The sequence below is a fragment of the Macrobrachium nipponense genome, chromosome 11 (genome assembly GCF_015104395.2).
Source record: "Macrobrachium nipponense isolate FS-2020 chromosome 11, ASM1510439v2, whole genome shotgun sequence".
In the NCBI taxonomy this organism is placed as follows: Eukaryota; Metazoa; Arthropoda; class Malacostraca; order Decapoda; family Palaemonidae; genus Macrobrachium; species Macrobrachium nipponense.
The window spans coordinates 43,702,550-43,718,955 of NC_061087.1; the positions used below are offsets into that span (position 1 = coordinate 43,702,550).

Genomic DNA, 16,406 nt, shown 5'->3' on the forward strand with positions numbered 1-16,406 from the left:
GGGATCCTTAGCAAATTCTCATATGATCATACTCACAGAGAAACAGGTAGACAAAAACAGAACAGCATATTCTGGTCTTTGATGATGAATAAGAGGAATAATAATCGCAATAACGTTATCATCATAATCACTACCATTATCATAATCAAGTTATGTGTTATAGTTCAGTAATAAGCAGACAGCGCACAAATTGGCCTAGGTTCCGTATTGATTTGTTCTGCCCCTTGCATTCAAATGAAGGCAGGTATCCCCGATTATTTCCTCTCCTCTCCTCTCGTTCTGGGAATAATACTGGATTTAACAAGGCCGCTCAGGACTAGATTATTGACGTGTGCTGATGCGTTTCCTTCAGTCCCAGAAATATAAAGACAACTTTTGTGTGGTTATAGTGTTTGGATTTTGTGAATGATGCTTAGACTAAGAATATCTAAGAGCATTTGCTTAAAATCGAAATACACCTTTAGCTAAAAATCCTCTAACTGAAGAGTCAACTTGAAAACTATTTATACCTTCCATAAAAAAATTTCATTATTATAGACAACACATATGAGTGGTATGTCAGCGTTAAACCATATTGTTCTTTGGAATCAAATACATTGGTTGCTGAAGTGTGCATCATATTATTATGATTATTACTATCATTATTATTTCCCTCAATTATGTCTCTTTATAACATGAAATAGTAAGTGTAATGGCCTTCATATATTTCTTATTGAATTCGTGGTTGCTTACTTGCTTATTTAAAAAGGAAAGAAAGCAGAGACGGAAGAGTGGAAAGCCCTTCGGTGTTGGAGAGGAGCTGAAACGAAAGAGAAAGCAGTTTCGTCGTCATTCACATTTGGGCAATTTAGTTAAGTGCATCACCGCCTCTGCAGGAACTTCCCTCACTCTTTTCTCCTTCATGCATTCTTCCACTCGATATCTCAAAAGAAGTCTGCGAAATGAGAGCACCTGCGCACTGCATAAGTGAGATGGATATAAACGACCAATATCGTTACTCAAGCTCAGCTGGGAAGGCGAAGCTATTTATGGGTCACATTAGCATAGTGGGCCTTCAATTGCCCATCCATCGTCAGCCCTTTCCTGGCCTCGTCACGCTGCACCACAACAATGCATTCCGTGGTAGGCAAGTTACCCGCAATGCAAGACTAGTCTAGTTATTCATTCATATATCTAGTATCATTATCAGCACCATTTCTTCTCTTCTAGAAAGCACTGGAGCAATGAAACACAGGACCGCCTCACGATCCAGATTTTTGCCCGCTTCGCAAATTCCCTTTTTGTCTCTTTGGGATGATCTCCCTTTTGTCACAGTTTTGCTCTCTCTCTCTCTCTCTCTCTCTCCTCTCTCTCTCTCTCATCAATGGCAACTTTACACACAAGAGTACGTTTACAAAGTACCATTAACATTCGACTTCTTCCTGATGCGCTCCGCTCTCTGTGAAAAAAGAGAAATGAAAAACAAAAGAAAGAAGGTCAGTTTTTGGTGAGCAAATGAAACCTGTGGATTTATCTTCGCCGACTACTTTTTACATCTTGCAGGTAGATATAAACAGCAACAGCAGCTATGGTTTTAAGAGGGATAATTATGTATAGACATATGTCAGGAACTGATGTCAGATGTTCTTTTTCTTAACTGCAGGAAAAAACAAAATGCGGCTGAAATCAAACGAAATGGAGCGAAAAGAACCGAAGGTCAAGGTGGAGTGACGACTGAAGGACGGAAGAGAAGGACGGCAGAGCGTCCGGGGCCGTTCTCTTCCTCCCCGGCGTGAAGTCCGGTTATGTGTGTCAAGAGACCCAGGCCGAAAGGGACCTGAATGTCGGTGCAATAGCGGCTGCAACTACAGCAAAAGAAATAGAAAACTGCTGAATCACTTGCAATTATCGCACGAGACAATAAGTTTCTATGAACGTCATACCACAACTGCAAACGATAAGAGAAATAAAGGCCACTTTCCATGGCTTGTGCAGATATGAAATATGCATCATTAAGAAAACAATTGGGATCATCAAGAACAAACACACAAACATATTTTCTTCTGCATCTGGGCCATTGTCAAGGTAAAGGCAACGTTTGTAACCTTCATAGCCATTTGCCAACACCATGTTAAAGAAAACCATACAAACAAGAAGACGGATTTATTATTTACATTATCCCCCGCCCGCCTCTCTCTCTCTCTCTCTCTCTTCTCTCTCTCTCTCTCTCATATTCAGGTGATACATTTCCGTATAGATTTGTTTTATTTATCTAAAAACAACTGGCCTCGGTCAGCCTCGACTTCTTGATAAGTGAATATGTATTGCCTATTACTAAGTTATCTACAGTGATTTTAAACCTCTGCAATTGGTACGTATTCTTATAGTATAAATTCTCGACAGCTCATTTTCACAACAAGAATATTCCAAAGGTTCTTTGCTGACGATTCTGAGACATTTTGCTCATTATAGTCAAAATTAAATCCTCCTTTTCCTTGCGGCTTTCTCTTAATACCACACATGCGCTGTAATAGCCATAATGAAAGCTTCGTGAAAAATGTCTCCTCTCGCTTTCCGCCGAGTTCCATTTTGTTACTCTCCCTTCAATTCCTGGAAGGAGGTCATTCCTAAAACGGTGCTTCCGAAGACGCTTCATGAGCTGTTATCTTACTTAAATCACTCGGTTTCAGAAACTTCCGATCTTGCTTTCTTGCCTTGCAATTTTTCGTAACTTTTCTCAGATAACTAGATAACTGTTTATCAACGCTGGCAATTATAATGATGCCAGTTATTATTCACAATGTAACATGTTGCTTTTGTTCATTAGCGTCACTCGCGTCAAATAATTCCTCTCATTTAATGTCCTATGGACGAATCTTCTCCCATTCTCATATATTCACTAAATTTAAAATGGTTCCACTCGGCTTTCAGCTCTATTTTGTTTCAACCATGGAGCAATCATTCAAAATTTGCCTGGTTTTTTTTTTATACAGAACATTTTAACTAGCATGAAAACCGTTTAAGTAGCGTTTTTATTGTCTTTGTTTCTTCTTCGTTTTTATTGTAGCGTTTTTATTCTTTCTTCCTTCTTTGTTTTTATTATAGCGTTTTTATTCTTTCTTCCTTCTTTGTTTATATTGTAGCGTTTTTATTGTCTTTGTTTCCTCTTTGGACCAACGTGCTACAAGTAAACCGGTCTTTATCATTAGATTTCGTTTTTGTCTCCTCTTTGACCGGTTACGTTGCACTGCTATTTTTTTACGTCAAGTTAGCCATGAGGTTTCCTTGACAAATAAGGTTAGGATGACGATGAACAAATCTGGGTGTCTGATACTTATGCATCAACCATTATTCGTCTCCGTTTCACATAACAAACAGAATATTGGTTCCAATGAAATTCGATGCGCATCCGTACCACTGGGTCAGTGAAGAACCATCCTTGTGACAAGACGAATCTTCAAGAATGTTGCCTGACCACCTTCCAAGAGAACGACTCAGAATGCTAATATTTTTCAACTTAATGAGGCTAAAACAAAAATGGTTGGATATTGACTGATCCAGAAATGCAATTTCTAGATCTGTGGTCTAAAATTAATCTCGAATTTTAATTGGAGAATCTCTTATTTCATCTGATGTAGGCAGAGCATGTAACACGAAGTACATTCATAGGTTGGGTAAGAGCTTCCCGGTGCATGCATCCAAATTGCTTCTGGATGCCAGATCTTAACTGGGATGAACTGAGACTCCATTACGCTGCCCCCTGAGAAGAATACGCTGATGAACTCGGTAACTTCCTCTGATGCGACCCACTTCTTATAAACTGGTGAAGCGTGATCAATTTCACCCAGGTTATTGAAGGACCTCGTCTTGTTTACAGTCGTTTCCGTTCGTCCTTCCTTTTGTTCTAAGTCTTATTCGTCCTGTTCTTTTGTGAGATTCGTTCAAATTCCGCAAAAATTATATTCGATTTGGTTGTTGTTCATTTATTAGCTATATAGCTGGTATAGTGGTTAGCGTCGTGGAAAGCACTCAGATGTGGCAGGTTCAGCGTCTCCCAGGGCGATGAAAAATCACCAGCTCTGTATCATGATCAGTTATCGGTGTAGTGTAAGGTCTGCGGTGGGAGGCTGAGACCAACATTCTTTGGAAGCTTGAATTTCAAGTCAAAGGCCACTGTGTCCTTGTTCCACGCGAATAGGTTTCATGTAATAATAATAATAATGGAGAAACAAATCCACAGTTATGTAAATGTACATATATTTAAGTTTAAAACAGAAAAGATAGCTTTCGGGAATCTGTACGGTTCCCCTTATCTTTTCTGTTTTAAACTTAAATATATGTACATTTACATAACTGTGGATTTGTTTCTCCATTTGAAGACTCGTGCTACTATGAGGAATTTTTAATAATAATAATAATAATAATAATAATAATAATAATAATAATAATAATAATAATAATAATAATAATAATACATCCCAAATGCCACACGGTTTTCACTGAAGCGGCTATTTATTTCTTTTTGTTCTTACATATTGTGTTATTCGATCTTTCGACTGATGCCCGGCATCGCACATTCCAGTATCACGTGCCGCCGACTTGTGGCTCTAAAAACACAAACAAGCATACAAGGAATCCTCCTCATCACTCTCAAAATCATGAGAAGTGTAATGCGCGCTTTATCTTGCGTTATAATTTCTTTTCTTATTTTTATTAGATAAGAATGTCTTTCACAGAAGAAAACTGAGTAATTTGATAATAGAAGGAAATAATGGTTTAGATAATTACAATGAAACGCATTTAGAGCAATGTCAAAGTTTCGATCAATTATCTTTGAGGTAAATATTTCCCGTCATTAAATTCTAAGAAGGAGATTCCTTTATGTATAAGAAAACGGCAAAGAATTTTCTTTTTCTTTGTCTATCGATTTATCTCTTTTTCTTCGCTTCGGTTATTGTTACGTCCGAATTACATTCCTGACGCTGCCCTGCTGTAAGTCGTGATATAAAAGAAAAAATAAATAAAAAATCGTAAGACGCTTCCCTACCACCAAGAAACGTGGGCTGGAAGTGCATTGACCCCAACAGAGAGAGAGAGAGAGAGAGAGAGTCCCACGTAGCTTCGAAGAATTTAAAAGTAAAGCCATACAGGCACTTGTCAAATGTCACACGTGACCTTGGTTTGGACCTGATTTCTCTTGAGATTTCAAACTGTTTTCTCTTGGACTTGGCTTCATTCTCATTCTTGGTTCATCGCCCGACTTCGTTACGATTCATACGTAAGAATCTGCGACGGACAATGACCAAGGTGATGCATCATTAGTATTCCAGTAAGAGAAAATATAGTCTGAGCCATCTTCACACGAAGTAAAGGCAGAGAATTACAAATGATGCAGCCGCCATTCTCCGCCATCGATTACCATCAGAGGGCAAAAGCTAACAGCGGAACAAGGATACTAATCTGACCTCATTGCGATTAACAGTAAAATGCTGGGCATTCGTAGGATAACGGAAGGAGGGTACCAATTTGTCCTCATTTTGATCAATTGTAAAATGATGGATATTCGTAGGTTATTTGTAAATGATTATATAATTAGGAAAATGACAGATGTCTGAAAATCGCGGGAAAAAGAAAAGGCCCATTCCACGAAACTGTAAACCGAAGTTGTTCCACTCATTTACGACGCTAGCAGTTATGCAGTCTTGCTTCCGTTATGTCGCTCCCGTCGTGTTACATATCTTTTTTCTTTCTCTCTCTTTTCTTTTTTTTATCTTCCTTTAAACTTGTTCTCTCTCATCCTTGTTCCCTTACTCTGTTTCGTTTTCAAGAAACGGTTATACGAAGAAACCAATACTGTATTGTATTACCGAAACGAATAATATATATCAATGATGAAAGGAAGATTCAAAGTGCATCCTTCCGGTTTGTTTCATATGTTATATATCCCTCTCCTGTGACATACAGGTGGATTGAAAGGTTTCGCCAACCTCGCTTTGGGTTCAACTGAAGTGTAGTTATGCGTAACATTTTCAAAATCATTGCATTCGTTTACCCGAAGTTATTATTACTACGTCAGTGACGCTAGAGGTGAACATCCATCACCACAAGCATTTCACACAAGAATAAAAAGTAAACTGATTACCTCAATCGACAGGGAAAGGTGATGGCTTATGTTATACTGCGATGGGGAGCTCCGTTGCAACTTTTTAGAGCTCACCTTGCACACGCTTCACATATATCATGGGAGAGCGATTACCTTTGTGAAATCGTTTGTCACATCATGTAGCAATAGTGTGTCTATATGTACATACTCACATAAATGCATACACATATATATATACACACACACACACATATATATATATATATATATATATATATATATATATATATATATATATATATATATATAGAATGTAAGAATGTACGAATGTATATGTATATATATATATATATATATATATATATAATATATACATATATATATATATATATATATATATATATGTATATATATATATATATATATATATATAATATATATATATATATTTATATATATCACCTTGGACAATGTCCGTCGATGATTCTTACGTAGGAATCGTAACTAAGTCGGGCGGTGAACTGAGAATGAAAATGAAGCCAAGTTTCAGAGAAAACACAAAAAGTTTTAAAACGTCAAGAGAAATCAGTTTCCATATATGTATATATATATATATATATATATATATATATATATATATATATGTATATATATGATATATATATATATATATATATATAATATATATATATATATGTATATATATATATATGTGTGTGTGTGCGTGTGTGTGTGTATTCACCATATATGTAGGGAAGATTTATTATCTGTCGATGGCAATAACTATGGAACACTGGAATTAGGGAAACTCTCATACTACCAGTCTGTTCTGTTAGAGAGAGTTTCTGCGAGAGGTGAATATTTAAGAACATAGAAAACCATTGGATGAACAAACCGAAGTTACTTGTTCGCAGCTTGCAGACATTTTCCCTTTGCAGTTTATCTACAGAAACTGGGCAGAAAGCTCTTTCGTAAGAGGACTTGGAACTTGTAAGACCTGTAGGTACCCGTCGAGCAAGGTGACTTGGTTTTTTCTTTTTTTGTTTTTTAGCTTGATAAACAACTAATTTGATTAATTAGACTGAATACAAATGCGCATATAATGAATCCAACGGCAAACGATTAATGAGAAACAGTTATCCTCATTCAACCTATCGAATATTTCTTTCAAAAAGACTTTCAAATATGGCTTTGTGCATAAAGGTTTGAGACCAAAAGGGGACGAGATCATTTAGGAAGTGATTCAGTCGCAGTGATGTCAGTTTTGAAATAACAGACTGTGACGATGGTGACGACTCCTCAGATCACTGTCAAGATGAGCAAGGAGCAACAGATTTCAAGGGCCGTTGACTCGAAATGTAAACTTCCAAAGAATGCTGGATTCAACCTCCCACCGCAGACCCCACACTTGCAGAAGTAAATGGTCATGACAAAGAACCGGTGATTTTTCATCGCCTTGAGTGAGGCACGAATCCGCAACATCTGAGTGGCATGCCACGACACTAACCACTACACCAGCGGACCAGCTAAGGATAAGGAGAATTTTGGGTTGCGAGATTACTGAGACGTCTGGCCGAATTTTATAGCTAAGAGTAACGGAGCTCTTTCTCTTTCTGTGAGAAATAGGAATCATTACCTCATCACTCTTTCACACAATAACACTGAGAAAAGTGGAGAGCGTAATAGGTCACGGTCTTTAGAGAAACGACGCCTTGAGAATTTGGGAAACTGTCGCTATGGTTTCCAGAAGGAAGTAGAATTATTCAAGTCAGAGGGATGCATGGTCCACTAGTCCCACGATCACTGACCCTTAACAGTGATTACGGGCGAGTCATATTTCACGTTTAATGCCCCATGCCCCGCGATTCATAAGATAAGGGCATTCACTTAAAGATATTAGTGTGGATTACCCCAGCAACGCGAACAAAAATATCTAACAACAATTAGTTTACTTGTTATTTGATATCTTTTGCAGCGACAGTAATTCCCTTTCGATTCATATCACTTTCCATATTGATCTATGGTCTCGGTCTAAGGTTTCGGTGTAAAGCTGATAGCTTCATTCATCAAAAGGTATCAAGGATTTTCAATGACCATGAGAAATAAGGGACTCGCTCTTTCCTTCGGTTTCCTAGGATAGCAGTGTAACTTACTTAGGCGTGAAAGAACAGTTAGTCGGAGGAATTTATCCATAATTAAGCATGAATTAACAACTCACAGAAAAAGAGGTAACTTATTCCTAACATTCCAGATTAAATTAATTCGACAATAAACGATAAATATATATATATATATATATACATATCATATATATATGTATATATATATATATATATATATGTGTGTGTATATATATATATATATATATATATATATATATATATATATAATATAAACCGGAAAATGTTTATTTGTATGAACTAGGGTTTCCTGTTTTAGGAACTTTTCTGTAACCCGGGATTTCTGGAAAAATTAGGCTATTTCCCGGGATCCCGGGATTTCCTGCATCAGGTGTTATTCAAAGGTTTTATACTAAGCTCTATAAATGCTTTAATATCTCAAAGAGCTAAAGGTATCATACTTTCAAAGTAAGTGTATAAATAGTGTAACAGCAGTAAACTAGGCTGTCGAATGATACACGTGGTTGATTAAGCACAATTTTATTTAATCTCATTTAATTAATCAAAGAATTAAGTTCTATTAGTTTTTATTGATATTATTGGTAACCATTATATTTAAACTAAATCGATGTAATTTAGAATTAGAAGCTACTGTAATAGGATAATAATCCTTGCTCCATTAAAACTTAGTACATTAATGCTGATTACAGTAGGTTTTAACTTTTGGAAAAATTAAATAAACTAGATTTTTTTTAACTACGTAAAATAAACTAGAACTTTTTGAGCTACATAAAATAGACAAGATTTTTTTTTTGAGTTGCATAAAATAAACTGGAAATTTTTCCGAGTTACCTAACATTATGAGTTATTGATATAGTGGCTCTTCAAAAAACACAAGCAATCAATACTGCGATCAGTTAATCTGGTTCTTAGTTTTGTAATAAAAAGTCCAGCAGCTGAAAAAGCACTTTCAGCTTCAACTGATGTAGGTGGTACATTTTTGAGGGCCTGGAACATTTTTTCTAAATTTTGTGTTCTCTCTCCTGTTACCTCAAACACATTAAATTCCTCTCCTATATGTTTGCAATCATACGTCTTTTTGCTGATGCTGTGAGCCTGTTCTATCGCTGCCTGGAGTTTATGTGCAAGTGTCATTTCGTATTCAATAGATATGTCCACATTCTCATCAGATTCTGATACTTGTGGCTCAAAACCTGGGTCCTCTTCGTTGGTTATTGCAAATAGTCTTGTAAGCATCTTTTTAGCTGCATCTACAAGAGTGGACTTTGCTGGCAATGCTGGTATTTCATAAGGCCAACAAGAACTTTATTCCTCCTTTCATTTATTCTTTTGAATAAGGAACTTTTCAGCTTAACTGAAAATGAAGAATTCTGCTCATCCAGTTCTTTTAATATGAATGAAAATATACCCTCTGAACTAGGCAAAATTGTACTTCTGCTTCCCAGCCTTTCTGCCCCTATTTTCACTGGCTGGAGTGCTTTAACTAAGTCATTTATTAGCCCAAATTCACTGTTTGTAATGCCCATTTCAATATTAAAGTCAATCATGGCTTTTGCAACAGAACTTTTTACTTCAAGAAATCGCTCTAACATGCCCAGCAACTGTTCCACCACGCCTTGTAATAGCTGTGTATCGGAAATATATAATACCAGTGAAAATTCCAGGATATCAACTCAAATACCTGGAAATATAAGAGGCACATTTTGGTCCAAAATCCCGGGATTCCGGGAAGGAAACCCTAGTATGAACGCTATACAAATCCGCATTTCTTGACCGATTTTGGTGAGATTTTAAATATAAGTCAATATCAAACCGGGGAAGGTCAAGGTGAAAGCAGAATTAAAATTGGATCACTGGTTGGGTAAAGGGGAGGTGTTGGAAGGGGGTGAAATGTAAAAATGACCAAAAATAACAGATAGTGCCTAATCCTGTTTTCGAGGTCACTGAAAAAACTGACACTCCTGATGCCCTTCAAGTTTAAGTTCAGCCCTGATGAGGGCAGAGGTGAAACGGCATTGGAAGAAGGGGATGAAATGTTAAAATAACTGAAAATGACAGATATTAGTGTCTTATCCATAATTTTCGAGGTAGCTGAGATGAATAGTGACTCCTGATGCCCTTGAGTCCAAGTTCAGTCCCAACAGGAAGGGGATGAGAAGGGGGGGGGAAGGGAATGACATGTAAAAAGAACCAAAAATACAGATATTAGTGCCAAATTTATAGTTTTCGAGGTCGCTGAGATGAATACTTACACTCCCGATGTCATTTAATTCTAAATTTGGGCACGATAGGAAGGGAAGTTGGGAAGAGGATGACAATTAGAAATAAAAAGAACTACATAAATTAATGTCTAATCCATAGTATTTGAGGTCACTGAGATGAAAGTAACCCCCTGATGCCCTTTGAATTCAAGTTCAGCCCCGGTAGAAAGGGGGCGGGGGTTGTGAGAAGGCATAAAACTAAATTGCCAAAAGTGACGAATATTAGTGCCTAACCCATAGTTTTCGAGGTCACTGGGATGAATAGAGACACTCCCGATGTCCATCAAGTCCAGTTTCAGCCCCAGTAGGGATGTGGTGGGAGAATTAGTGAAATTTAAAATATCAAAAATGCTGGTCAATGTAACTGAAGCAACTATCTTCACAGGGAAGGGAAATAGTGGAAAAGAGAGAAATTGGGAGAGGAAGTGAGAGAGAGAGAGTGGTGAGGGTCTGGGAGGAGGACAAGAGAGAGAAAGAGAGAGAGAGAGAGAGATAGTTTATCAGTTTTCATTCAGAGTTTTTCCAGGTAGCGACACATTAGTCAGTAATATATATATATATATATATATATTTTTTTTTTTATTTAATTATAGTATATAGATATATATATATATATAGTATATATTATTATATTATATTTATAGTATAATTATATATAATAGGTAATATATATATAATATATGACATACAATATCTATATATATATATCTATGTATATATCCCCCATATATTTATATATATACATATATACAATATATATATATATAAAAAAAAAAATCATAATACAATATATATATATACATAATATATATAATATATTATTTTATATTTATAATTATACATAATATATAAATTAATATACATATATGTATATATACATATGTATATATACATATATGTATTATATATATATATATCTATTATATAATATATATATATTATATATATCTTATAATCATATATATATTATGTGTGGTGTGTTGTGTGTTGGGTGTGTGTGTGTGTGTGGGAGGTGTGTGTGTGTGTGCACACTCAACAAACAAAGTATATATATATATATATAGTATATATTTATATATATATATATATATTATATATATATATCCTATATAATATATTAATATATACCATATATTATATATCTATATATATACATATATATATATCTTTATATATTTTATATTTATATAATCTATATTTATATATAACATATATATCTATAAAAAAAATTTAATATCTATATATATATATTTATTTTTTTAGGTCAGGTAATATATATATATATATATATATAATATATAATATATATTAGTCCAAGGTCATATAGTTATATTAATATATATCTAAATCTATATTAGTCCGTATATATATACTTATATATATATAATATATATATCCATATATATATCATATAAACATATATATATAATATATTATACATATATCTATATCTTTTATATATATATCCATATCTATACATATCTCCCTATATGTACTATATACATCTATGTATAATATCTACTATATATATATATAATCATATCTCATATTGTGTGTGTGTGTGTGTTGTGTGGGTGCACAACCCACAAACAGTAATATATTATAATATATATATCTCTATATATAGATATATATATAGTATATATATATATATATATACATATACATATATATATTGTATAAATTTATATTTATATATATATATATCTCTATATCTTTATATATATACATATATCTTACTATCTATATATATATATATGTATGTCTGTATATATATATTCTATATATCTATCTACTTATATATCTGTCTCGCTCTATCCTATACTATCTTATGTATATATATACATATATATATACATATATATATATACATATAAATATATATATAAACTCAAATGTTTCTTCGTCTCCTCTCTCTCTCTGGCCTAAGTGCTGTCTGGGCATGTATGAACTGTTGTGGTCACTTGACTCTTTTCCTTACCTTGAATAGGTAGTCTTTCTCATTTATACATGTTTTGTTTTTATTTAAAGATTTACGTTATTTTAGCTGGTTTTAGCTGATTTTTTTATTGGTAATAATTTGTACTTTTATCTTGTAATTTATCAAGTAAAATTTTAATTATTGCAGACTGATGATGTGTTGAAGCAACATGAAACGTTTCACATATAAATAAAGCATGCTTGTTTTTTAGAACTGCTGTCTTTCCTGGGACTCCTGAAATGTTTTATCAAACGATTTTCCTGATATATTTCTATATATATATATATATATATATATATATATAATATATATGTGTGTGTGTGTGTGTGTGTGTATATATATGCTACCAACAGACTTTTTCCCCTTCAAAGGGATTAGCAACTGAATGGTTAAGCTATTTGGTTATCAGTAAGTCCCCGGGAAGAGCTACAGCGCCCGCACCACCATCCACATCCACAAACCTACATAAGGAATTAGTCATATAGTACCTGATGAAAATTTGAATGAATCAGAAAGTATTGATATCTGTGTGTAAGTGCACATTCATACGTCGTTTATCCTTCTGCTTCTTTTATTTGTTCTATGTAATTCGTTTTATTATTCACCATTTGGGATATGATTATCTTAGCTTTCTTGCATGGTAATGCGTTCTAGTTGTAAATAATAATAATAATAATAATAATAATATAATAATAATAATAATAATAATAATAATAATAATAATAATAATAAAATATAACAATAATAATAATAACAGCACTGCATTACGCAAATTCAATTCTTATTTCATTTGCTCATTTTCACCACAAAAACTAAGTAATGAAAAGGTAAAATTTATGAAAGCCGCTACGAAACAAAGCATTTAATTTTTTGTAAAGCAGCTCCTAGACCCAAATTATTTGTCATGGGTTCGTGAACTCGCGTAGCCCTTTCAGAGAGCTGAGGATTTTGCTTTGTAATTCATAACTTTTTACATTAGGACCTGATTCAATTTGAGATAATAATTTCATTTATCTCTTTCATTTGCCCTTTACAATTTCACGCTTTTGTACCCTTACCTTTAGGTCATGTATACCATTTCACTCTCTCACCATTTCCACTCTCCTCTCTCTCTCTCTCTCTCTTCTCCTCTCTCTCTCTCTCGTCTCTCTCTGCTCTCTCTCTTCTCTCCTCTATATATATATATATATATATATATATATATATATATATACATATACATATATTTATATATATATATACTTTATATATATCTAAATGTATAATGTATGTATATACGTATATATCATATACGCACATGTATACATTTGTATATAATATAAACGATACATACATTACATTTGTTACATAATATATATAAAGTGTACATATACATATATATATACACATATACATACATATATATATATATATATATATATATATATATATAGATAGATAGATAGATAGATAGATAGATAGATAGATAGATAGATAGATAGATAGATAGATATAGGTATATATTCATGAATGTGAGTGAAGTCCTATTTTGATGAAGTTATTATTTGGAAGATTTCAGGAAAGGGGAAGCTAGAAAAGAGTAAGGGCTAAATAACCCATCGTAAGAGAATTTACACTGAGAGTTCTTTTGGAAGTGACTGTGGAGAAGAGGATGAAATAAGGGCAGTTAAGAAGCTGGTGATTTGTAATATACCAGAAGTTAATAGGATTACGAATGAGGCACCGCAACATGGTCGTGAAAGTGATATTAGATGGCAGAAGAGGTCGTATAGTAAGGTAGATCTGGATGATAAATGTTCCCAAGGAGGAATGATTTTTGACCTGTACAAGGATAAAGGAGAAAGAAGGGACTAAAAATCACAGAGGCACGTAATGACATAATGGTTCACGGAAATGTGTGGGTAGTGTTTCGATTGAGAATGAAAGAAAGATGGCAGATGGCCCGACAGGGGAAGGACATTATTGTTTAAGACAAGCAAGAGGCTTGTGGGTCAAGTGTTTGAAGTTTGAGGGTATAAGGAAAAATTCCGTGTGGCGTCCATATGACAGAATGGACAGAGAGGCGTTGTTAAGGGCTAATGATACATAAGACTAATTGTTGAGAGCGATTAATTAATTTTTTATGCAGGAGGCAAAGTGTATTTTAGAGTAAGTACACAGAACAGTGACTGGTTTGGTGCCAAAGTGGACTGAAACATGAAAGTATTATATATGCATGACAAGTTAATGTTGATTAATAGAGTGGTGCGAGAAGTCAAAGAAAGGAAATTGAAGTGTTTGCAAACGTCAAAAGTTAAAAGCGAATGTGAGTAAGGGTAAGGTTATAAGATTAAACAGATGTAGGAGTTAACATTAATGTGGGTGGTTGAGGAAAAGGAATAGTTAGGTATTTGTGAGTGACAGCTGATGGTAGAATGAAAGAAGCGAGTGGTAAAATACGTGAGGCAAGCAGGGTACCAAGGTGCATGCAAAATAATTAGAGGAGACTCGGTGTGTCCAGGGAAGCTAAGGATAGGACATATCAAGAGACAGTTGAGCTATCTCTCCTTTATTGAAACAAAGTGTGCGTGTAGAATGCAAATAGATAATCAAAAAAAGATTGAAACCGTTGCGATAAATGTTTACATAATACATGTGGAGCAAAATAAACTGAAAAGGCTGTAAAGATGTGAGGATGGGTACAAGCAGTCATAAGCTTTATGTAAGTGAAAGAAACTATAGACTGCTTTAAGAGGGTCGGTTATGAAGGAAGTGATGACAATTTTAAGTTGCTGGAAAGTGTATAATGAGCAAAGATTAATATAAACAAGTAGAAAAGGAAGCGCTGGATCTGTGGAATGAAGTGTGCTGAAAAGTGCGGTTAGGGTACAAATAAATGGTTCAGTCTTTTCGGATTAATTTTAATTTCAGTAGATTTTGAGTATGCTATTTTATTTATGTAAAAAAAAATCTTGGAGAAAACATTTAAAGCATTAGGCAATAAAACAAAAACTCCAAAAGGTCAACGTGCTTCAAGAAAATTAATGTGGTCGACAAATTGCTAAGATTTTCAAAACATTGCAATACACTTTAGAAAAAATTACGAGAGAGAGAGAGAGAGAGAGAGAGAGAGAGAGAGAGAGAGAGAGTTCATATATTCTAAGGGAATGCCCTTCATAACGGCAACACAACTCATGATCTGAATCTGAACCATATATAGCAACGGTGACTATCTAGATAATATATCATTTTAGCCTTGCTAACTCTCAGTAATGTTTTGCTCGTTTTCATTTATGTTCTGTTTGTGAGTAGCAGAGAAAAATAATTGTTATAATAATTTCAAAAATATGAAAATATTACTGTATATGACATCAGGAGCAGAGTCTAATCTCCGACACATTACCATAATAACCTTTCTCTACCACAAAGGTGAGAATGAAAACATTCTCGCCACCACCCCCGTACGCCCCTCTCTCTGCTCTCCTCTCTCGTCTCTCTCCCGTCTGCCTCGTGTCCTCTCTCGCTCGCGTCCCATCTCTTCGTCTCTCTCTCTCTATCTCTCTCTGCTCTAAAACGTACAAGAATCAAGTGTATATGGTAACGTCATTAATTATTGTATGACGCAGCCCAAGTTTACCTGAATCTTCAATAGCTGGGAAATCCTCCGGGCTTCTGATTTTCAAATAATGTTTCTAACAGTTTCTCCCAGACACCCTCGCCGCATTCAGCCCTGAATTAGCCTTCGTAGAGTTCACCCTCCAACGCGTAGCAATTGGCACGACCTAGCGCCTGATGCAATGATGATGACGAGGTCAGGAAAAGTTAGCCACAGGCGGTAAATGAAGCGCAGGTCGTATGGGTAAATGGAGGAACGCATATGGAGGCCTAAGTAAAATGGATCCCAAGGTCAAAAATCCAATCCAGTATGAGTTTGTTTGTTATCATAAATTTTAAACTGTCTC

General features: G+C 34.6%; 1 protein-coding gene across 3 annotated transcripts in view; it reads right to left on the bottom strand.

Moving 5' to 3' along the window:
* The window catches only part of LOC135205528 (uncharacterized), a 101,600-nt gene that overhangs the window by 41,185 nt on the left and 44,009 nt on the right, over positions 1-16,406 (bottom strand). The gene's annotated exons all lie outside the window — the stretch shown is intronic.